Source organism: Equus przewalskii, chromosome 21 (assembly GCF_037783145.1).
Source record: "Equus przewalskii isolate Varuska chromosome 21, EquPr2, whole genome shotgun sequence".
Classification (NCBI taxonomy): Eukaryota; Metazoa; Chordata; class Mammalia; order Perissodactyla; family Equidae; genus Equus; species Equus przewalskii.
In genome coordinates, this window is record NC_091851.1 from 39,651,878 (window position 1) to 39,675,355 (window position 23,478).

Here is a 23,478-nt window from a genome sequence, read left to right on the forward strand (position 1 = left end):
AATACTAAGGATATTTAATGATCTCACATAATAAGATGTCTTTGGAGGTAGGTGGCCCCAGGTGGGTTTGGTGGCTCAGCAAAGACACCAAGCTTCAGGGTCTCTCCTTTCTTTTGCTCTCTCTCCTCCTTGTATTGTCTTTTCATCCTCAGACCGGAAGACTGTCACCACATGGTTGCAAGAGGCTGCCACAGCCATCATATCCTCGCCCAGTCCCATACAAAGATAGGAACAAAGGGAGTGGACAGACGGCTCTCTTCCAGTATTGAGCTCCCTGGCCACAGTGATGGGATCAAAGATGGGCCCATGATCCATTCTGGGCCAATCAGAAAAAAAGGAATGGAATTCTCGTTGAGAACCCATCGTGTACCCCTTAGGGAAGATACACTCTCCCTTGGTATTGGACTGTAACCTGGGAGCATCTAAGCTTGGACCTCCTGAGGATTCTGAACACAGAGGCTGCCTAAGAGGACAGCAGGGCCCATGGGACCGTATCTGAGCACCTGGATGCAGCCATGCCTGAAGCCAGGAAAGATACCAATTGCCATTTCAGTTATGTAATCCAAAACGTTTCCTGTTTTGTTTAAGCCTCTGTGAGCTGGGTTTCTGTCACAGTTGAAGGAATTTTGACCAATGTAGCTTGCAGTAAATTTTTTTCTTCAATTCCAGGGCCTCTAGAAATAAACAAATGTCTGACTGTCTTAGTCAACTTAGACTGCTACAACAAAAATACTACCAACTGGGTAGTTTAAACAACAGACATTTATTTCTCACAGTTCTAGAGGCTGGGCGTCTGAGATCCAGGTGCCAGCAGCTCTAGTGCCTGGTGAGGGCCCACTTCCTGGTTTGTAGATGGCCGCGGGTCTTCTCATCGTATCCTCACACGTTTTCTCTGGAGCCGAGGGAGAGGAAGCAAGCTCCCTCGTGTTTCTTCTCACTCATCCCATCGTGAGGGCTCTGCTCTCCTGACCTACTTGTCCCACAAAGACCCCACCTCCTGACACCACCACACTGGGTGTTAGGATTCCAACCTGTGAGTTTTGGGGGGACACAAACATTCAGTCCATGACAATGACTTATCTTAGTAAATCCCAAGCCTTCTGCAAAAATTAGTTGAAACTAATTTTTAAAAAATTCTGGAGCAGCTTTTGAATCAGATGCGTAATGTAGAGGCGTACCTTAATCCAGGAGTGCGGGTGGTATTCCGGTGGTCGCCACGTCACGCTTTTGTATTTACAAACAGTCATTGCAGCGGTTTAGTTACAGGAGAGCAGAACCACGTAAATGGCAGTAAGCAGGTTAATGGCTAAAAACAGGAAGTGTAGCTATAGATCGAAAGGCCATGCAGCTATTTTTCAAAACGTGGTAGGTAGCTTTCTCTACTAATCTCCAAGATGCATATGCAAGTGGAAGAAGCACATACAGATCAGTGTGTCTGACACTCTTCATTTGGAGCAACAAATAAAAAAGACAGTATAAAAATATTTGCTTGTGAATGTATAGAAGTCTCCAGAAAGATACATACAAGAAACTAACGACAGTGGTGGCCACCAGGGTGGGAACTGGTGGTTCCAGAACAAGAGAAGCAAAATGTTTTTACTGCATCGCCTAACCAGTTGAATGTTGAATCATGAGAATGGATTACCTCTTTTATTTATTTATTTCTTCATTTTTTTTGGTGAGGAAGATTGGCTCTGAGCTAACATCTGTGCCAATCTTCCTCTATTTTGTAGGTGGGACATTGTCAGAGCACGGCTTGACGAGCGGTGTGTAGGTCCACGCCTGGGATCTGAACCCGTGAACCCCAGGGCGCTGAAGTGGAGCAAGTGAACTTAACCACTACACCACTGGGCGGGCCCTGGATCACCTCTTTGAAATAAATCCCACACACAAAAACGACAACAAACAACAAGCAGAAATCCCAAGCACCAAGTAACACAGGATTATCAATGGTATCCTGACTCAACAAAATTAAGAAAGATTGGCTTAGAATTCTGCTCAGAACTTCAGTTATGTTAGGGAATTAGGCCTTCCCAGCAGAATTCACTTACGGGATGTAATTTGTTCTCTGGTTGGTGTTGGCCCTGAGGACCGGCGATCACTTCTAAGCTCCTCTCTGAGTTTTCACCGTAATGATGCTGTGCAATAGACAGACGCATCATGTCTCTGTGCCTTTCCCCGCCTGTTGGTATTCACAATAATTTGTCTTGCTTCTTTGTGCCTTTTTTATTTTTTAAGATTTTTGTGCTGCATACATATTTCGTAATTAAGGGTGGGAAAAGTTAATGTTATTTAAAATTAATACGATGACCAATAGGTCCCCATAAGAAAACACAAAAAATTCTTTCAACTGGGGAAAAAAAAAGAAAATAAAGAGAGACTTCTCTCTGGCTTTTGAGATTGTAAGGCATCTTTTCTTCCTTAGAAATATTAAGCCTCCAACAAGTAGATTAAAAACTTTACCCTCCATTAAATCCTAAAACAGGGAAAGTGAATGACCCATCTCCACGGAGTCATATTTCCGGAGGGGACAATGATTACGAACGTCTTTTGCATCTGCACGCTCCATTAAGCCCGGTTAGGAAGAATACTTTCTCCAAGAGACAATTAATGTCTTACTGGCAACGGCATCCTTGAAGACAAGACTGGGATTTCAATTACACTTGAGCAGAAAGTACTACTTGGTAGGGCCGGGTGAAAACACTCTTGGGAAGTCAAGTTGGGGGTCCTCAAGCCTGGGGATTACTCTAGCCAGTATCTGTACCAGGGGAATGGTCGTGTTTTAACTTCCTGGAGTCAGGGCCGGAAAAGCAAAGGGGGTCTTTTGGGAGAAAGGAGAGTCCTACTGAGGGAGTGGATGGTCTTCATGATTTTTTTCCAGGGCGGAGAGTTCGTAACTAACAATAGCACTTATCGTGGGTCAGGGACACTGCTAAATACCCTTCAACGCACAGCACAGCCCCTCCAGCAACGGATTATCCGGTGCACAATGCCCAAAGCGCTGAGGTTGAGGAACCCAGGCTAGAGCTTTGCTGAATGACGTATGGGAGGGCTCTTCTCTTGCAATCCGAGGTAACATCAATTCAGAGCCATAATTCCTTCCGGGGTGGGGCCTAGCCCGGGATATATTTCATTTGGGGAATTATTCAGATCCCAGAAGGCCTTGCCAAGAACCACAAAAACAGGGAAGATCTCTTGAGGAGCAAGAAATATGTCACTTGTCCCAACATACACCCCATAACTTAAGAAATAGCTAAAAAGCCATAGAAAATAGGAATAAGGTATTTAGTTCTTTCCTTTGGTAGAAAGTGTAGGGAAAATCAGAGCACAAATTGAAAAAGGAAGTTGGCCTCATGGTAATGTCTCTAACTGGAGAAGTAATCTTTAAGTCTTGGATGGAGTTCAAGAGGTCTGTGGACGCCCCTGAAATTAAATGCAGAACATAGTTTGTACGTGCAGAGGGTGCCGCTCTCATCAGGCGCTTGGTGGCATCTCTAACCCCCAAAAGATTAGGAAACATCACGGGAAAGGATTCCAAATACCACTTGTGGCTGACACACTATTGTCTTTCTATTTTTGAATAAGCCCTACGTGCTGGTGGTGAAAACCACATCAATAGTAGGAAAGAGCAGCCCGAACCAAGACCAGGGTGAGCAGACCCCTCACTCATTTCGGGCACGAAATTTAAAGGGGCTGCCAAAAAACTCAGTTATTAAGATAAATACTTTATTGCCACATTTAAAAAACTCGAAATTAATGGAAACGAAAAAATTAATGGGAAAAAATCCATGATGAGCAAAATATCAAAATTTTAAACAAAAACACGGTCAGCATCGCTGATTTTTCCTTTTGTCTCAGGCTCCAACATGACTTGGAAGGGCGCTCTTACCCATCACGGCCATTTTAAGTTTCTCGTGTATTCTTCCAGAGAGATTCTACGCGATTGCAAGCAGATATGTGTAGATGCACCGCCTACAGGCACGCTCTTTGTTACACTATCCACGCCATTCTATACCTTGCTCTCTTCATTTACTGTATCTTTAAGTTTGTTCCATATCACAACAGATCATATATTACATATCCATGTTATAAACACATATTACAATTATGCAAGAAAATCCACTTATTGTCTTCTCATTTAAAGTCCTGATTTAACCGATCACCTTATATAATTAAACTTACTTCTGCAGAGAACAATCTTTTGCTTTAATAATCCATTTCTTTAACACTGGATGCCACATTTGTTTGCTGGGTCATGTTAGATAAAAAAAAAAAATCTCCAGAGAACTATACTTAATTAGTTCTCTATTTTTAAAAAGCATGCGCCTCCTTTCCTCCCTCCCTGGGGTTGGTAAAGTGTCTAGAAACGGCTAGATGGACTTGGCGGGTGACCCAGGTAAACGGAGTGTCCTGGAGGGCGCGCTGGCTCCCTCAAGTTCCTGGACACCGCTAATGAGTTTAGAGAGTATAAACCCTTTATAGTCTCAAATTCCGTTTTCAAAGGAACAGGAGGCTTAAGTCACCACAGACACGAATGATGTCACCACGAGGGACCTCGTGAGCTGCAGTCGAAAGTCATCTGAAGCTGGCAAGGCAACATAAACTCCCGATATGGCCCTCTGCTAATATAATTCAGCCAACACAAGAGCCACACAGCTTGTCCCTTCAGGAGCTGGGGTGCCTCTAGTAAATTCTGAAGAAAACACGCCTCTTGTTTCAGTTCAAGCTTAAGGAAAAAATAAAGTTGGAACCAGGTCTTTTGTTGGAAATTTGACCAGTATATTGTCATTGGCTATTTTCCTTATGCCAATAAGGGCAGTGGTATAGTTTAAACTTACTTTATGTAATTCCCTTTACTGCTTTTCTGATTATACATGTACTATATACAATCATTCCACAAATATTTATGGAGGGACTTCTCTGCGCCTGGCATGCTTCCAGGACTGGAGATTCAGCATGAAGAAGGCAAACAGACCAACAAAACCAAGTGTTACAAAATAGGTTCCCCAGAAGGGAAGGACAATGATGCCACCCACACCAGGGACAGCGGGTTTCTCCAAGCTTTTTCCTTCCATGCTTATGCGGACATATTACATTTTAGGACAACGGGGATTTCTTGTGTGTATATGCATATGCTTAGACAGATAGACAGAGATTCTCAGTAACGTCTGTGAGGGGAATAAGAACCTCCCGAATAAATGATTTAGAAAATACTTCTGATGGTCTTTAATCTTGACACAGAGTTATCCCGAAAACTGCTGAAACTTTGAACCATATTCTATATTTAAAAGAATTGTCTCCCTTATGAGTCAGTGTCGTCTCATTTATAGGAGTAAAAATGACAGCGGTAGCAACAATCCTGGGGACAAAAATGCTTCCTGACTGAGGTCTGGCTGTATGACAGACACGCTACAAAGCAGGTTGCTGGGGTTCGCTCGTGGACCCCCAGCAGCCCTGGGAGGCGGGGCGGTACACCCCCCAGGGGAGATGCGCAAGGGGGACTGAGGGCAAGTACTTGGCAGCCCCCATCACACATCTGCTTGGCTCCCATTTTCCAGTATAATATCATTGAGGCAACAAAAAGCAACCACAAATCCTTGGTGGAGCCAGTGGCATCAGAGAAAGCAGGAAAGATCAGGATTTCTACTTTCCCAGTACTGCCTTGTCACGAGAGGGTGACAGTGGGTGAGTTGGGTCCCCTCTCCTCAATACAAAATGGGATGAATGTTCAAAATATGGACCCCAAAGGGGTCCTATCCTATGAGGACTAAGCCAGATAGTGCACATAAAAAAAGAAAAGAAAGTTTGTACAATTTAAAGTGTTTTCCAAATCTTACTATATTATTGTGTATTTAAGATTGTCTCATTCATTTTTTATTGACATGAAATTCACATAATGTAAAATTAACTATTTTAAAGTGTACAATTTTAAAGTGTACTATTTTAAAGTGTAAAGAGGCATTTAGTGCATTTATGATGTCGTGTAACCACCAAAGTATATTATCCTCGTGAACACATAAGTTGCACGTGACAACTTTCGACACAAAAGGCTTCGTTATTTTATCCTTGAGTCCTTTGGTGTCCCTCAAGGACACTAGGCTCCTGCAAGAATCTCCCAACCCCTAGGCCTCTAGCTCACCTGGGGATTCCTGCCTCTTCTCAATCTTGTCATTGCATTTCAAAGCCTTGCATGGGCACCCAACAAATTGCTGTGGGGACTTATTCATAGTCTCTGTGATATGTGGCTGTTTTACAAAGAAAGGGCATGTCTGGGTCTCTGAGTGGCTACAAAGCCAAAAATAACCCAGATAACAAGAGAAGACTTTAATTATAACCATACTTGGTTTTAAAGACACTCAAATACTAAATATTTGTACACGAACTGAAAATAATCCTTCCCCTGACTTTTGTCAGGTTGCTTGGTTTAGGACTGACTCAATCTTTGCTGTTGAAAACTTCTGGAAATAAAAGTAGGGTTTAACAATGTTCAAGACCTTTAATGCACTGAAATGCGGAGGCCAGTTCAAAGCCTTTTCCATATCTGCTAAGTGGAGTTATCATTTCTTTTTAAAATGCAAGTACGTTGAGTATTATTAGAAAAAAATTAAACTAGATTATTTGCAGCCTAGTGTGGAATTACTTTCAGAAATGATGAATGCTTCCACGGGGACCAGCCCTGTTTTAATTTCTAGACAGGCAGTTTTATAGACTCACAAATAAAGAGACCCTGGCTATTTCTCTGAAGCCACAAACAAGCCGTGCGTTCTGTTCCTTCTTATGAAACGCTCCGGGTCAGGCACTGTGTGTTCCATCACACCGGGAGCAGCATCCAGTTCAAAGTAGGGGAAAAACAATCTGAACAATGCAAGAATTTCCCCAAGTCCAAACATCCCTGGCTGCAAATGGAAATGGTGTCAGATCTGCATCATAATTGATCCTCCAGATTTCCATCCACAAAAGAAGGATGTCGTCAATAAGAACAAACAACACCAGGGGCAACAGAGAAGCCTTTTTGCAAACTTTCCCCTCCCTCCGCCCACCAAAGTTTAGCAACTGACATCAATTTCAGCACAATCGCTCAAGATACAATCACGGTGGAGGTTTATGAAATGTTACGAAGCGCAGCGGACAAGCACAGCTGTGCTATTTTTCCCCCCTGACATGTAAACTGCTGATTAATATCCACAGTAGAGTTTTTTCCATAATTCTTTGATTCTTCAAAAGCAAAGCTATTAGAGTTAAGGCTTTTTGCCCCGGCCCCCTACAAAAGCAAGGAGGGGGGAGGAGAGGGTGAAAATGAGGGAGAGTAAGAGAAAAAAGAAAAAATTTGATACAGATAAAAGAAATTAAGCGAGCCATAAAGTCTGCACTTTATTTTAACAGGGTTGCACCGTCCTGCTGTGCTGCCCATAATCCAGCTGGGAGAAGGGCCCCCGCTGGGTGGCTAATTAAAACAATTACAAATACAAAGAAGGTATCAATGGCATTCCAGGACTCAAACAAAGAGAGAAAGCATTGAAGATTTAAGTTGTCAATGGCCAATCTCTCTTTAGGCGGTTCTGAAGATGAGTCAGTGTCCCCAAGACTCCTCGACTCCTTTCTACACTGACTTAGGTTTGGTTATGTGGGAACCTCCCTTCTGTTGGGTTTATAGACATCAAAATATGTCAGTGATGGAACTAATTTATAGGCTTGAAAAGACTTCATTGTCCTAGCAGGTCGGGCTAGTGGATCTGAGTTTAAAAATAAAATCCTAGATGGCAAAAGGGCCCCAGACCCTCCTTTTGAAATCGTTACTTTCAAAAACAAGAAAACAGAAAAGACCTTGAGAACTTTTTTGCCCCAATTCCAAGTGACAAAATGAAAGTCAATTTAAAATGAGATGAGATAGTTTTTTAAAAGGACTGTGGGCAATTTTAGGAATGTTAAAAATGTAGCCAGTGTGCTAGAATACCCCTTCAAGGTATTTTTAAAGGGTGATTTGCAGAATTAAACCCATTACCCAACAACAATGGAAATCTTTCTTAATTTCCTAGACCAAACAATTTTTTGTTTCCTTTCTGTCTTTTGCAGGTTGAACCCTTAAAGGAACACTCAGAAGTATAATAAGCTGGAGTTGCATAAATGAGTTCTCTGATTATGGTAAAGATTCTGAAAAGGTGTGAAGCTGAAAGCCGCAGGCGAGACTCTACCTAGGAAAACGTCGGGCGACTTCGAGTAGGGTACAGCGCAGGACGAAGTGTGTGTCCAACGTGGACTAAAATGTGGGAAGAGATTCCTTTATTAAAAAGCAGTCTACCTTCCTGGAAACAATCCATCACACTCCCTACGGAAGAGGATCACACGCCCTGCGACTTCTCAACCTCTACGTGCTGAGAGACAGTCCAGGTTAAGGAACCTCTCAGGACTGCAGTCTGAATGAGCAGAACCGATGGCAAACGTTTCCAGGTGAGTCCCTCGGGAAGGATGGGCCCTGGGCTCTCACGACCTGCCGTGACCAGGAAAGTCTGTGTCTGGGGCTGGTCAGCTGTGCTTTGGGACAGAGAGCCAAAAAGCTCCAATTCGCCAAGGTTCACCCTTAAAAGGAGCAACTCTTCTTTTCACCCTGAAGGAAGCAACTGGTGTAAGTGGTGAAAGCCCAGGGGGAGGAAGGCGTTAGGGTGGAGAAGGCTGATAAGGACTCAGGGGGGTCAGAGCCTCAGAGGTAATTTTCCCTTCCTTCTTCGCTTCCCTTACCACTCCACTTTCCTCCCCCTTTCTCAACCCCTCCCTGCCGCTCCCTCATCTCCTCTCCCCCTTCCTCCTTCTGTCTTATTTTGCCTCCAGTGGCGAGGGGACTAGACTTTCTTCTTTGGGAACGTCAATGGCCTCCCCCTCTTCGCCTCTGTGTTATTTCTTCCACCAAGTAACTGGAAATTATGTCTCTTTCCTGGTGTCGAAATACTATCAGTAAAAAGGTCTGAGAGGATTGAATGGAACCACTGGTCCAGAGCATTTGCAACACATGATGGTGATTAGTAAAAAGACAGGATTTCACCAGAATGACTATTTTTTCTGGGATAAACATGTTGCCTCAAAAAAAAGTTGCCTTTATGTATTTTCAAATTATGATGTAGCCAGAGTATTAATATGAAGCACAGAAACTCCTCTGGTTATGAATATTCAATTCCAAGCTTTTCCTGATTTGAACAAAACTCCGTGTGGAAGCAAAAGTGTGACAACCGCCCACTGCCAACAGAGGGCGATAGAGACTGGGATAGGCTGCTTCAGTCTCATCAAAATGTTTAGGCTAAGGCAAGACGGAAGCTCAAACGCACTGGGGACAGAGCAAAACAGATGGGCAGACCTTCCAACATTTGGGGGCCACAGCCTGCACACTGTATGCCAGGATGTGTAAAAGTCATAAATCGAGGTAAACAAATTTTAAACAAAACATTTCATCTTCCTCCTTTGACACGTATACATCCATAAGGTCAAAAGCAAAACGTGTCAAGTTATTGTTCACATTGTTTATACATATCTTGTAAATACATGTATTTAAAAGTTTTAGTTAAATCCCATTAAATATTTGTTATAAAAATAAAACTATTTTCAATTCCAGCATTCAGTGTTCATCTAGCTCTCAATGCAGGGAATCTAAGCATGTTACATCAAGACATAGATATGCAAATTGAAGAGTAATATGAATTGTTTATATTACAAAATGTTCTTCAGCTGCCATGCGCAAGTGCTACAGACCCTGCGCTCTTTGTAAGCCCCTCTGGAATAATGAATGGGGACAACGAGAAACAAGCAGAGGGATGCTCCGGTATTGCCGGGGAGACTGGCTGCTAAGGGAAAGAAGGCTTTGATGCTGAATTCAGTTGTCTTTTCTCCTTCCTAAGTGCTTCCCCTGCTCGCATCCTCCCTGCACCGTGGAGCAGCGTCTGTCTGATGTTGGCAGCAGCACAAGGACAAATCAAGACACTCAGAAGCAAATGCTTTTGTTTTGCAGACATAGGACCAGAGATGCGGGGAAGTGTTACCCTGGGGCCTGAACAGCATCAGGCGTGACAGCAGATGTTTAGTGCCATGGGTTGCACGGTGCTGCTGTTGAGTACCAGATACTGAGGCGATCTGCCTGAGACTTTTAATAAATAGTGTGTGTGTGCTGTCTATTCAGAACCACTAAAGGGAGGAGTCCAGGGCAAGGGTCCCTCTTGCCCAAATCTAAAGGCTCCATTAGACAACCAACCAAGCACTCAAGCAGGAAGATGAAGACTGCTGGCACCACATGGCAGATCAGAGACACGACAGGGAGCGGCAGAGAGGTGGTGACCTGGGGAGCCCACGCCTGTCTGAAGAGAACTGTCTATATTCTGCCCTTACCCATATACTGACTTGTAGGAAAGTCGAAGTCACGTTGCTGGACTGTCTGATTTCTCAGGAGAATGCCACATTTCGGGTTTTTATGTGAAAAAAATTGATATCGACAAATAATCCAAATTAATAAACTTAAAAAGTACATTTGAGGGGATCACATCTTTAGGCTAGATTTGTTCCCAAAGCCACCACGAACACTTTTCTGGTCTACTGCATTTTACTACTTTGTGCTTACTTTTGAAGCATTTATGATCGCTAATTCCTCATTTTGGATAAATACTAAAGCAATGACAGGGTGAGAATCATGGAAGAAGAAGAGGCATATGATTAGGTTAGAAAAGAAAGTGCAGGTTAGGTTTACACCGATGTGTACGCAAGGGTTACACATATTCTGTCACTTTGTCTTTGCAGGATGTAGACTCAGCGACATCCTGTTTGTAAGCAGAGAAGCCTCCACACGTGGACATGCGAGGCTGTCTTTGGCTCTGCTGCTCAGTTCAGATAATTTTCGAGAGATCTCCATTGTACTTCAACTTATTTTTCAGTAATAGGAGAGTGAGTGGTGAAAAATGTGAAATTAGATTGTGAAAGAATGAAGTTAGAGATCCCAGGGGAGTATCTCTAGAGATGTGAAGATTCGGGACGTGGGGTTACCTCCTGTGCTTCTCAAAGGGCAAGCAGAAGATATCTGGCACGGGAATGGGGAGGGAGCAAGAACAGGGGAGGATAGCAAGTATGTTTCAGGCATTTCGGAGCCCAAGCAAGATGCCCAGTGGAGTGGTTAAGAGGTCAGACCGTCCCAAGTTCAAGACCCAGGACTAAATTTACAAGCTGCAAAAAGTTGCTTTTCCCTCTGAGCTTGTTTCATCATTTGTTAAGAAGGTGATAATGATGATTTACCTCAAAGGGCTGCTGTGAGCAGTAAATGAGCTAATCAAAGCCAAGGTCTAGTACACATTCCTCAGGAAGTACTCAATAAATGCCGGTGATTATTAGTAGGACAATGATTGGGATTAGTGGGGCGAATTCGGGAATCATCTGCAGAAAGGTGGACAGTTGAAATCTGAAGAGAGCACCTTGGAAGGGGGGCATATATATTGGGGAGCACATCTATTTGAGGGAGTAAGGAAAAAAAATGGAAGCCTGAAAGGGGTCAGAGAAGGAACAGTCAGGTAGGAGAAATGCCAAGACAGGGTTTAGGGAAGGCCCCTGTATGAAAATAAAATAGAGACTTTATTTTCAGAATAGTGCTGAGCATGAAAATGATTTAGAATGGTGCCTTATAAACTTTAGAGTACCAAAGAATCACCTGGGAGAGTGTAAATGTTTAAAATGTAGATTCCCAGAAAGCCTGACTCAGTAGGTCTGGGCTCAGGCCCAGGAATCTATATGGATTCCAACTGCAGATAGACAACAAACCACACTTGGAAGAACACTGTGTTAAGACTGAGCGTGCAGCCAGGGAGAGGAGACAGAGTGGCTACCATCCTTTCAAGGTAGTTGGTTAGGGCATACATGTGTCTTAGCCTCCACTACCCATGCATTAAAGAAAGTCTTTCCAGAGAAAAGCCTTTGAGAGAACACAGGTTGCTTTCAATAGGTTGCTTGGTGAGTAAAGGGAGGGGTGGTGGTTGGTGGTGTTTATTTCTCCTGCATATATATAATGGCCAAGGGGTCTTAACCATCTGTGGCCCTGGGTTTGGAAGGGTGAATTAAATTGGTTGATTTTCAAGTATCAAACCAACCTTGCATTCCTGGAATAATCCAACTCGGTCATGATGGATGGTGGGAAAGAGACACATTGCTCAGACCTCAATCTCAGGCTCTGGGCTCCCTTTCCTCTCTCTAGCCTTCTAGCAGACACGACCTATCCAAACAACACAACAGCTCCCTGAGACTTGGAAATAAACACCAGGTCTTCTAGAACAGTGAACTTCAAAATACTTTTTACTTATACCCTCTAAGATATTTTTTAAAAAGTATACATACTCCCTTACATGTTTTAAAGTTGATATCTCAAATGTTTCACATATTAACTGCTTAAAAGGATTCTGGGGCATTGTAATTATTTGTTATATCATTTAAAAAATATATTCAATAGGGCAGCCTGGTGGCATAGCGGTTAAGTGTGCACGTTCCACTACGGCAGCCCGGGGTTCACCAGTTTGGATCCTGGTGTCAGACACGGCACCACTTGGCACACCCTGCTGTGGCAGGTGTCCCACATATAAAGTAGAGGAAGATGGGCATGGATGTTAGCTCAGGGCCAGTCTTCCTCAGCAAAAAGAGGAGGATTGGCAGCAGTTAGCTCAGGGCTAATCTTCCTCAAAAAAAAAAAAAAATTTCAAAGTAATCCAAATATCATGCATCCTTGATCTCTACCATCATCTATTTAAATAATACATGAACAAGCTGTTCTTTAAAAGTTGAAATTTTACATCATTATTTAAGGAGTTTTCCGCTTTAAATTTGTACTTCCATTCCACTTCCCCATTAAATTTTCTATTAATGTAATAATTTTTTGGCTTAGAAGTCTTGTATTGATCACCCTATTAAACCTCTTGGCAGAAACATTTATATATATTTAATAAAAAACCTTTTTAACTTCCTTTGATCAGAATTGAGTTACTACTATAATGATTATTTTTATGTCATTGATGAAAACAAGGTGAATGTATTACAAAATCAGAACTAACAGAAGGTTGATAATTGTTGAAGCTGGGTCATGGGTGCAGAAAGGATCATGACGATTCTCACTCCACTCTATGTTTGAAATTTTCCATTAAAAAAAAGTTTAGAAACCTCTTGAAGAAATAAATGTGCTATAAATTCTGGTTAAAAATTCCTAAACAAAAAAACATAAAATTTTTATTGGTCAGGCTGGCCTGGTGGCGCAGCGGTTAAGTGCGCATGTTCTGCTTCTCAGCGGCCCAGGGTTCGCCGGTTCAGATCCCGGGTGCGGACATGGCACCGCTTGGCAAAAGCCATGCTGTGAAAAAAAAGAAAAAAAAAAAAAAGCCATGCTGTGGTAGGCGTCCCACATGTATAGTAGAGGAAGATGGGCATGGATGTTAGCTCAGGGCCAGTCTTCCTCAGCAAAAAGAAGAGGATTGGCAGTAGTTAGCTCAGGGCTAATCTTCCTCAAAAAAAAAAAATTTTTTTTATTGGCAATAACATTTTAACAAGATGGATATGACTTGAACGGTCCCTTTCTTTGGCGCCAATGAAGTAGCAACCACTATTACCAGGTTCTTGTGTATCTTTCTAGTGACACTGGATGAATACATAAATGAATATTCCTATGTACTTTTTCTGATATATAAATGATAGCATATTGCGTGCACATTTTGCTCCTTACAGTTTTTTGCTTATGTATCTTCACATATGACCATGTCCTTCAATACACACATACACACACACACACACACACACACACACACCCTTGCTTTATACTTTATGCATATCTTCAGAGAATTCCATCGAATGAATGAACAACAGTTCTTTACCCAGAACCCTCCCTCTTTGGGGGCATTTAGGTGGTTCCCCTCTTTTGCCTTTACACTCAGTGCCGCAGTAATAACCCTCACGAATACTGTTTTGTTCATCTCCGAGTTTACCTTAGAAAAAACAACACAAGTTTTTAAGACCAGCTTTAATAGAAAAACGCCTCCTTTCAATAGCTTAAGAAATACCTTTCACAGATTTAAAAACTGATCCAAAGTGATGCTCTTGCTCACTTTCAAGGCAGATCCTGTCCCCTTTCTGCTTTTCTAATTCAAACTAGCCAACCTCAATGGCCTAACACAATCTCACCTCTCATTATTCATTTTCCAAATATTTCAGCCCAGCTGATTGCTCCCTTTTCTGAAAGGACAGAGAAGGGAAAGCCAGCATTGATCGAGAGTTTCTGATGTGCAGGTACCATATTAGATGTGTTGAAGGAGATGTGACACACAGCAACTCCACGATGTGGACATTGCTTAAAAATAAGACAACTGAGGCCCTGAGAGGTTAAGTCACTTGCCCAAAGACACCCAGCTGGTAAGTGGTGGGGATAGAGATTCATTCCAGGTTTGCTTGATTTCAGGAATCATTCCCTGCCTCTGGAGTCCTACAGTATATATCTATGCCATCTGAGCCAACACTGACTTGTACACGTTTTTTTTCCTTTGGTGAGGATGACTGGCCCTGAGCTAACATCTATTGCTGATTTTCCTCTTTTTGCTTGAGGAAGATTGTAGCTGAGCTAACATCTGTGCCAATCTTCCTCTATTTTGTACGTGGGATGCCCCTACAATGTGGCTGGATGAGCGGTGTGTAAGTCCGCACCTGGGATCCGAACTTGCAAACCCAGGGCCGCCGAAGCAGAGCATGTGAACTTAACCACTACAGCACCAGGCCGGTCCCCGTCTTATATGCTTTTAAAACCACATTTAGATTTAAGGCAATATTGCAAAGATAGCAGAGAGAGTTCATATACACTTCACCCAGCTTCTCCTAATTAACAAACTAAGTAATTAACATTGGTGCAACACTATTGCTTAAACTAGACATTTTATTTCGATTTCAGCAGTTTTCCCAATGATGTCCTTTTTTTCTGCTTTGGGATCGAGTCCAGAAAACCATGTCGCCTGTAGGCTTTGCTGGTACTCTTAGCGCTTTCTTTCCCGTCTGTCTCAGCTCCCACGCTACTTCTTGAGAGCAGAAATATTATCGAACGTGCCAGTCCATCCTCCTGCCCTGGGGACCGTCCTGGACCCCCAACATGGAGTCAATCATGACATGGCACGATTTATCCGGCTTGGCCTGATTTATTAGGGTTCTGGTTGTGGAAGAAAACAGAAGGTTCCAGGACTCCGGAATATCAGGTGTGCTGACGAAAGTCCAGTAAGGCTGGGGGAGCCCCTTGTCAGCACCTTGTCGCCTTGTCTGCCAGGCGCTGAGGAAGTGGGGGATTTGTTCGTGACACCAGGTCATTTCCTCCCGTCCTGCCCTGACCTCCCAGCTCTTTGAGCAACAGCCAGCGGGAGCCATGGCCAAGTCACTTAGTGACATCTTAAGGTGATGCAAAGAACTGACAGGACTCACTGGTCCTAAACTCAGAGGGGACCTTCCAGATCCAGAGTTCCCCTCCTTGGATGGGTGGCCACACGGAGATATGAGAAGTCTAGACACTGAATGGGCAGAACATACTCAATAAAAAGGAACCTTTGCTATGTAATTTTACCTGATTCCATGGTTATCTAGGACCTACTATTCATAATAAAGTTTTTTAAATGTGTGAGATTCATTCATTCATTCACTCAACAAACATTTGCTGAAGACCTACTACGTTCCAGGCACTATTTTAGGGGCTGGGTATAAGCAATAAATGGAACCCCTGCCCTGAGAGAGCTTCTACAGATACAGGAAGCAGATCGGCAATCAACCAACCCGTGAATGTCAGCCAGCTGTGGTGTTACATTCATTCATTCAGTATTTGACCCCCTCTGTGTGCCCGGCACTGTTCTAAATCCTGGAGATGTGACAGGGGACAACATAGTCCCTTAGCTTTGAGAAGCTAAGCCAGGTTCTAATAAAAGGGGAGGCGATTTTAAAGATATTATTTTTCCTTTCTCTCCTCAAAGTCCCCCCAGTACATAGTTGTATATTTTTAGCTATAGGTCCTTCTAGTTGTGGCATGTGGGAGGCCACCTCAGCATGGCTTGACGAGCAGTGCCATGTCTGTGCCCAGGATGCGAACTGGTGAAACCCTGGGCCGCCGAAGCGGAGCATGTGAACTTAACCACTTGGCCATGGTGCCGGCCCCTGGCGGGGAGGTGATTTTAAACAGAGGGTCAAGGAAGTCCTAAGAGAGTACCCTTTAATCTGGGATCTAAAAGATTAAAAAAGAGCTAACCTTGGGAAAAGGGCAGAAGGAATATTCCAAGCAAATGGTACAGCATGTGCAAAGGTCCTGAGGTGGAAAAGAGGTCAGCAGGTTTAAAGAGAGAGGGACATAGTGGAGAGTGTGCAGTGAGCAACAGGAAGAGAAGGCAGCCTTGGTAAGGAGTGAATTTCAGTCCAGGGGAAATTGGAAGCCACTGGGCTAAACTGTCTGTTGCCATTGTTACATTTCCCAGTATCCTCTTCCCCGTGGGTTCCAGGTTAGAGACTGCCAGTGGGAGGCACTCGTAAGAAACTCAGCAGGCAGGAGAAGAAAAGCTAGTTGGAGTCAGCAGCAGGCAGACGGGGCAGTGGAAGTTGGGGGGGATTGGCAGCTTCCTGAAGAACCTCCTAAGTATTAACTGCGGGGCTACCCACTGCGAGCTCCCTAAGGGTTGTAGCGGCTTTGCACAAGCTTTTGAAAACTACCCACAAAGGCAGGCGTCAGCGATCTCTGCCTCGAAGGCCAAATGCGCCCACTGCCTGTTTGTGTAAATAAAGTTTTACTGGAACACAGCCATGCTCATTTATTTGTATATTGTTTGTGTGTGTTTTTATGCTACACCAGCAGAGTTGAGATGCCTGCAAAACCTAAAATATTTACTTTCTGGTCCTTTACAAAAAAAGTTTGTCAACCTTGCACCCAGGATGTGGCAGGCCGGTATTGTCAGTGGCTGCCCTTGAGCGAGGCTTCAGTTCCCCGAGCTCGAACACAGAGTGAGCTCTGTTTACCTGATCTAACCCTGACACCCATTGAAGGCTTTATGCAAGGGAATAATATGGTCCAGATAGTGTTTTAAGATTATTTTTTGCTGCTGCTGGAAGATGGACTGGAGGAAGGCAAGACTGGAAATACGGGGACCCAAAAAGAGGCAATTATCCACGTGAAACACGACGGCTTGCACCAGGGGATGGCGGTGGGCATGGAAAGAAGAGGGAAGCTACAGGATACGGTTTGGAGACACTCAGTAGCACTGGGTGCACCACTACTGTTCTCCAATAAAACCAAGCAGAGCTCCCCCAAGAAATGGCTGGTTCCAGAGCTGGGGCAGGAAATACACAAGATGAGCCGGGAACATAGTGTGATGCCAGAAAGTAAGGAAGTGCTTAAAAAATGATGGGGGTATGCTGAAATGACACAGGAGCCAACTTGAAGGACCTCCCAATGCCAAATCTGGAGCAAACTGAGCAACCAGTAATTATAAGAATAAACAATGTTAAGTCAATAATTGAATAAATGAAGGAGAAAGAACAGTGCTTCCTTACAGAAATTTCAATTAATAAATGTGAAAGGAGTGATAGAATTTGAAGAATCACCATTTGGCAAACACCAGAGCAATAAGTGTTGCAGCCAAGAACCAATCGTGGTTGCTAAAGTGGGTGTGCAAAAGAATGATGAGAAATGGGATACTTCATAGTATCAAAGACTCTCCCCACAGGATATTTATTAAGAACAAAGGAGAAAAACGTAACTTCAGAGTAGAGAAACCGTACAGACACAGTCTTTGCCAAGTGACCACAGCTGACATCACCAATAATGAGACACATTGACTTCAGGCAACTCTGATATGACGCACTGAATAAAAGCCATCAGCGGCATTTCAGGGGGAAAAAAAAAAGCATAATCTCAACCTAATCATGGGAAACACCAAAGAACCCCAAATTGAGGAAAATTCTACAAAATAACTGGTGAGGACTCTTTACAAGTGTCAAGGTCACAAAAGACAAGGGAAGACTGAGGATCTCTCACAGAGGGGCGGAGACCGGGACAACTAAACGCACGTGGGTTGCTGAATCAGATCCTAGACCAGAAAAGGGACCTGAGTGGGACAAATGCCAGAATTTGGATAAGGTCTGGAGATGAGCTGACAGCACTGTAGCCACGTTACTTTTCTCATTTCAATAGTTGCACTGTGGTTGTGTCAGATGTTCACATCTGGGGAAGCTGGATGAAAGGTTTTCCCGGGAACTCTACATTATTTTTGCAACTCTTTTCTAAATCTAAAATTATTTCAACATAAAAAGTTGAAAGCTCAAGAAAAAAATCTGGTTTGGAGATATGATCAACAGGATTGCTAGTCAACCAGTGTGTTGGGGAGGAAGGAAAGGCGAAAAAAAGCTACACCCTGCTTTGCATTGTTACCAAGCAAGATAAGAAGACAGAGATACATGTAAAGACGCCCGAATACTTAAGGAACATGAACTGTATGGATAATCTTCCCTGAACGATCTGTGTATCTCTGTCTGTCCATACATTTATTCACTTATTTGTTTACAGTAAAATCTATTTTATATGGCAAGTAGGAGTTGTATTATCAGGCATGATTTCGGTGCCCAATTTCCAGAAGGGCTAAATGTGGTAGAGAACAGAGAGACGAACTTTATTAACATCTATCTTGATTTCATTATTATCTGAAATTAGAACCTTTTGTGAATATTTGAGGCAAAACCCTAGAATTAGCCAGTATTTATTGTGTGCCTGTCCCAGAGTCTACTGTCATGGGAATATAACTTTTGGGGGATCAAATATATGATCCTAATATTGGCCATCATTGAGTGAGCACCTGCTATGTGTCAGGATTTGGACCAGGTACCAAAGATGGCTCATCTCACTTAATCCTCCCAATGACCCTGTGCCCACCATTTAGATGAGCAGGCTGGGCTTCCGGGAAATAAATGGACCCGCTCAAGGCAATGGCATTTGGGGGTCAATGCCCCAGGCCTCTGAGCCAGTAAGTGGCAGAGCTGGCCTGAGATGTGAGTCTGTTCTTCTAACCACAGCTGAAGGGCCTCTGTTTTGTCTTCCACTCTCTCCACAATTAGCAGAGGGCAGGACCACCCAGGGATGCTTACAATACTGTCCAAGTCATTGTCCAAGTTGAGAATGCAATGTGGGAAGTTCGTGTATTATGGAGACTGGACTCTCAAATCCCATGTTTTCTATTTCAGTCACCCTGGTCAACACTTGGTATCACCAACTGTAAAAGATTTGTCAATCTTACAGTTGGAAACTATCTCATCTGTCCTTTCTCAAGTCAGGCTCAGTCCAGCCCCTTGCATATGGTACTGACCACGTCTGTCCTTATCAGTCATCTGTCTGTCCACAGCCTTTACCCACGTTTTTCCCTATTGCGTTGTCTTTTTCTTGTTGATTTGAAGGAGTTCTCTGTGCATTCTGGATGTGAATTATTTCTCTAATAGAGGGATGGTTTTTGTGTCTTTTAAATAAAGTCATAAATGTGTTCTTCCATATTTTCTTCCATAATTGTCAGTCTTGCTTTTTAGGTTTTGTTAATCAACAAGGATTTATTTTTGTAATTAAAGTAGGGAATTTTACTTTACTTTTTTCCAATTTGATAGCCAATTTTCCCAGTCACATTTATTGAATTGTTCCCCATCTTTCTCTTTTTAAATTATATGTAGGATGTAAATCTTTTACAAATTATCATGTATTACTTTTATAATAGCCAGCCCTGGTGGTCTAGCGGTTAAGATTCGGTGCTCTTACCACTGCGGCCCAGGTTCGTTTCCCGGTCAGGGAACCATATCACCCATCTGTCCAACGTCATACTGTGGCAGCTGTGTGTTGCTGTGATGCTGAAAGCTATGCCACTGGGATTTCAAACACCAGCAGGGCCACCCATGGTGGACAGGTTTCAGTGGAGCTTCCAGTCTAGACAGACTAGGAAGAAGGACCCGGCCACCCACTTCCGGAAAAACTGGCCATGAAACCCCTGTGAGTAGCATCAGAGCATTGTCTGATAGAGCGCTGGAAGAAGAGAGGATGGAGCAAAAAGACCGGGCAGCCTTCTGCTCTGCCGTCCACAGGGCCACTGGGAGTCAGAATTGACTCGATGGCACTAACAACCACCACCCTAAGGACAGACGAGAAGCCAAAGCAAAAGGTGACAAACGCAGGGGTAGAATCCTGAACGCAGTTTCTCAGCAACTGTCACAAAGAGATAAGGAGAACTACTATAATGGCCAACGCAGAGAGAGAAGAAAACAACAAAAAGGGAAGAACAAGAAGTCTCTTCTAGAAGATTCAAGAAATCAAAGGGAAATTTAAACCTAGACTAGGAATGCGGAACAACCAACAGAGAAGCACACTATCTGATCAGGGGAAGGTAAAGGGAAGGTGGAAACAGCACACTGAGGTCTACAGAACGAGACAAAGGATGACAGGCTCCTTGAAGAAGATCCCTGTGAGGAAGAACCCATAATTCTAGGAGGAGAAGGGAAAGCCACCCTGAAAGTGGGGAAGAAATAAGTCACAAGGGGTGATGGGCTATTGACTGAATTATTTTAAGCCATGGAGACTGAAGCCGTCAAAATCCTAAGACGAAACTGCCAAGAGATCTGGAAAACAAGAGACTACAGACTGGAAACGCTCCATGTATATCCCAATCCCCAAGAAAGGAGATGCGCGAGGAGTGGAGTAACAATGTGACCAGCGCTCTGATTTCCCTGCAAGGAAAGTGATGTTCAAGGTGCTGCAGCAGAAGGCTTGTTACTCACATGGAGCAAGAAATGCCTGATGTCCAGGCTGGATGTCGGAAAGGGAGAGGCACACGGGTCTAATTGCCAATATTCGTTGGCTACTGGAGAGCACCAAGGAATTTCAGAAGAAGGCCGGTCTATGTTTCATAGACCAGAGTAAAGCCCTTGACTGCGTGGATCATGAAAAGCCGCGGGCTGCTCTGGAAGAAATGGGCGTGCCCCATTCCTCGATGTCCCAATGCGTAACCTGTGTTGTGGACAAGAAGCCACCGTCAGAACAGAATCTGGAGAGACAGAATGGGTCCCTGTAGGCAAAGGTGTCAGACAAGGTGCATTTTATCTCCTTGTCTGTTTAATCTGTATGCAGAACACATCATACGAAAAACTGGGCTAGTTTCAGATGGAGGAGGAGTGAAAACTGGTGGAAGAAATATCCATGATCTAAGATACGCAGGTGATACCATCTTAGTGGCAGAAAGCAGCAATGACTTGAAACCACTTCTGACGAAAGTAAGAGAAGAACATGCCAAAGGAGCACTGCATTCGAACATCAAGACGACAAAAATCACGAGCACGGAAGAAGTACACCACTCTAACGTAGACAAGGAAGACACCGAAATTGTTAAGGGTTTTGTTTACCTCGGTTCAGTCATCAAGGTGAATGGAGACTGCAGCCAAGAAACCAAAACAAGACTGCGACTTGGAAGGGCAGCAACAAAAGAATTAGGAAAGATCATCAAGTGTAAGGAAGTGTCATTAGAGACCAAGGCCAAGACTCTCCACAGCCTCGGATTCCTGACTACTATGTACGGGTGCGAAAGCTGGACAGCGAAGAAGACTGATGGGGGAAAAATGGATTTTCATTTGAAATAAGGTGTTGGAGGAGAGCTCTACAGACACTCTGGACTACCACAAAGATGAGCAAGGGGGTCCGATACTTTCAGCTATTCTTAAACTGAGCTACTTTGCAGCAATCCTGAATCTTTCCGGAAATAATTAAATGAAGTTATAGAAATGAAAGCGCAATGAGTGGCCCTTGATAGGTACTAGATAAGCATTTCTCCTTCCTTCCTTTTAAATATGTTGACTTTAAAGGATCATTGGGGGTGGGGCCCTCCCTCTTTCTCTCCCTCTCCCCTCTCCAAGGATCCCATTCATTTTTGGACATAGGAGCTTCGTCAACTGCCGCACATTTCAATTTTTAGGTTCCCCTCAGAATTACTGAAAATCTGGCAAAGATGTACATCTATTTTTTTTTTATTTATTTATTTTTTTTTATTTTTTTTTTTAAGATTTTATTTTTTCCTTTTTCTCCCCAAAGCCCCCCGGTACATAGTTGTGTATTTTTCGTTGTGGGTTCCTCTAGTTGTGGCATGTGGGACGCTGCCTCAGCGTGGTCTGACGAGCAGTGCCATGTCGGCGCCCAGGATTCGAACCGACGAAACACTGGGCCGCCTGCAGCGGAGAGCGCGAACTTAACCACTCGGCCACGGGGCCAGCCCCAGATGTACATCTATTTTATTGTGGCGCCTGCTCCCGTACCCTTCCCCTGATCACTGCCGTGTTCAGCTATCAAGAGTTACATTTAAATATGGGAGTTGAAACACTCTGTGAGGCTATTAGCCATGAAAGATAATCAATTGGAAATGGGTCCCTGCTGGGTGATTTTCAAGCAGAGTCATCACCAAAAACTAATTGCCCTGGCAGCTTTTGCTCATCATGACCATCACCATCCAATTAGAAGTCACAGCATTTTGCTGAGTCCTATGATTTATCTACAAGTAGTATTTAATACTGATTAAGCAAATCAAGGCAGAGGGGATAAATTCCCAACATTCTTGGGGCACAAAGTCCAGATTTGTAATAATTTCCCTCTTTGCTGGTTACTACAATAATTATGTGCTAAATAAAGTGGTGAGATTTCAAATGATTTTATGTCTATATAGCGCTTACTACACTGCTGGAGTAAGGGGTTAGTGGGGTTCATAATTGCATACTGACACCAGGTCATCGACACTCATGATTCTTGGTATTTTTTGGCCATTAAAAAAAAATTTACTACATATCACTTGAACTATGCAAAAGTAAGAGCATGTATGGATTTTTAAAAACTCCACTACTAATGCCATTAAAAGTTACTAACTCAATCATGATAATCGGCTTATCTAAATTAGTACAGACTTAAAATAATACCCAGTTTTGGAGGAGGGAAAAGAAAATTCGCTCTTTCTGCATTGCTGGTGAGTGTAAACTGGTACAACCCTCGTGGAAAGCAATTTGGCAACATTTAGTGAGAGCCTTAAAAACGTTTATAACCTTTGACCCAGTAATTCAATTTCTGGGAATCTATCTGAAGAAAATAATCCTATGTACGGAAACAGCTTTATGCATTAAGATGATAAATGCAGTCTTTTTTTTTTTTGAGGAAGATTAGCCCTGAGCTAAGATCTGCTGCCAATCCTCCTCTTTTTGCTGAGGAAGACTGGCCCTGAGCTAACATCCGTGCCCATCTTCCTCTACTTTGTATGTGGGATGCCTACCACAGCATGGCGTGCCAAGGGGTGCCATGTCCGCACCCGAGATCTGAACTGGCGAACCCCGGGCCACCGAAGCGGAACATGTGCACTTAACCGCTGCGCCACTGGGCTGACCCTTACTTTTAATTATAAAAAATTAGAAGAAACCCAGATG

General features: G+C 43.4%; 1 long non-coding RNA gene across 2 annotated transcripts; it reads left to right on the top strand.

The window, feature by feature from the left end:
- Positions 1-8,092: 8,092 nt before the first annotated feature.
- Positions 8,093-12,970, top strand: LOC139078280 (uncharacterized). Of its 2 annotated transcripts, none has more exons than XR_011531186.1 (2): positions 8,093-8,448; positions 9,885-12,970. It is a non-coding gene; the product is annotated as an uncharacterized lncRNA (long non-coding RNA). The 2 variants fall into 2 exon arrangements; XR_011531185.1 differs by having other exon boundaries at positions 8,328-8,448; positions 9,602-12,970.
- The last annotated feature ends 10,508 nt before the right edge of the window (positions 12,971-23,478 follow it).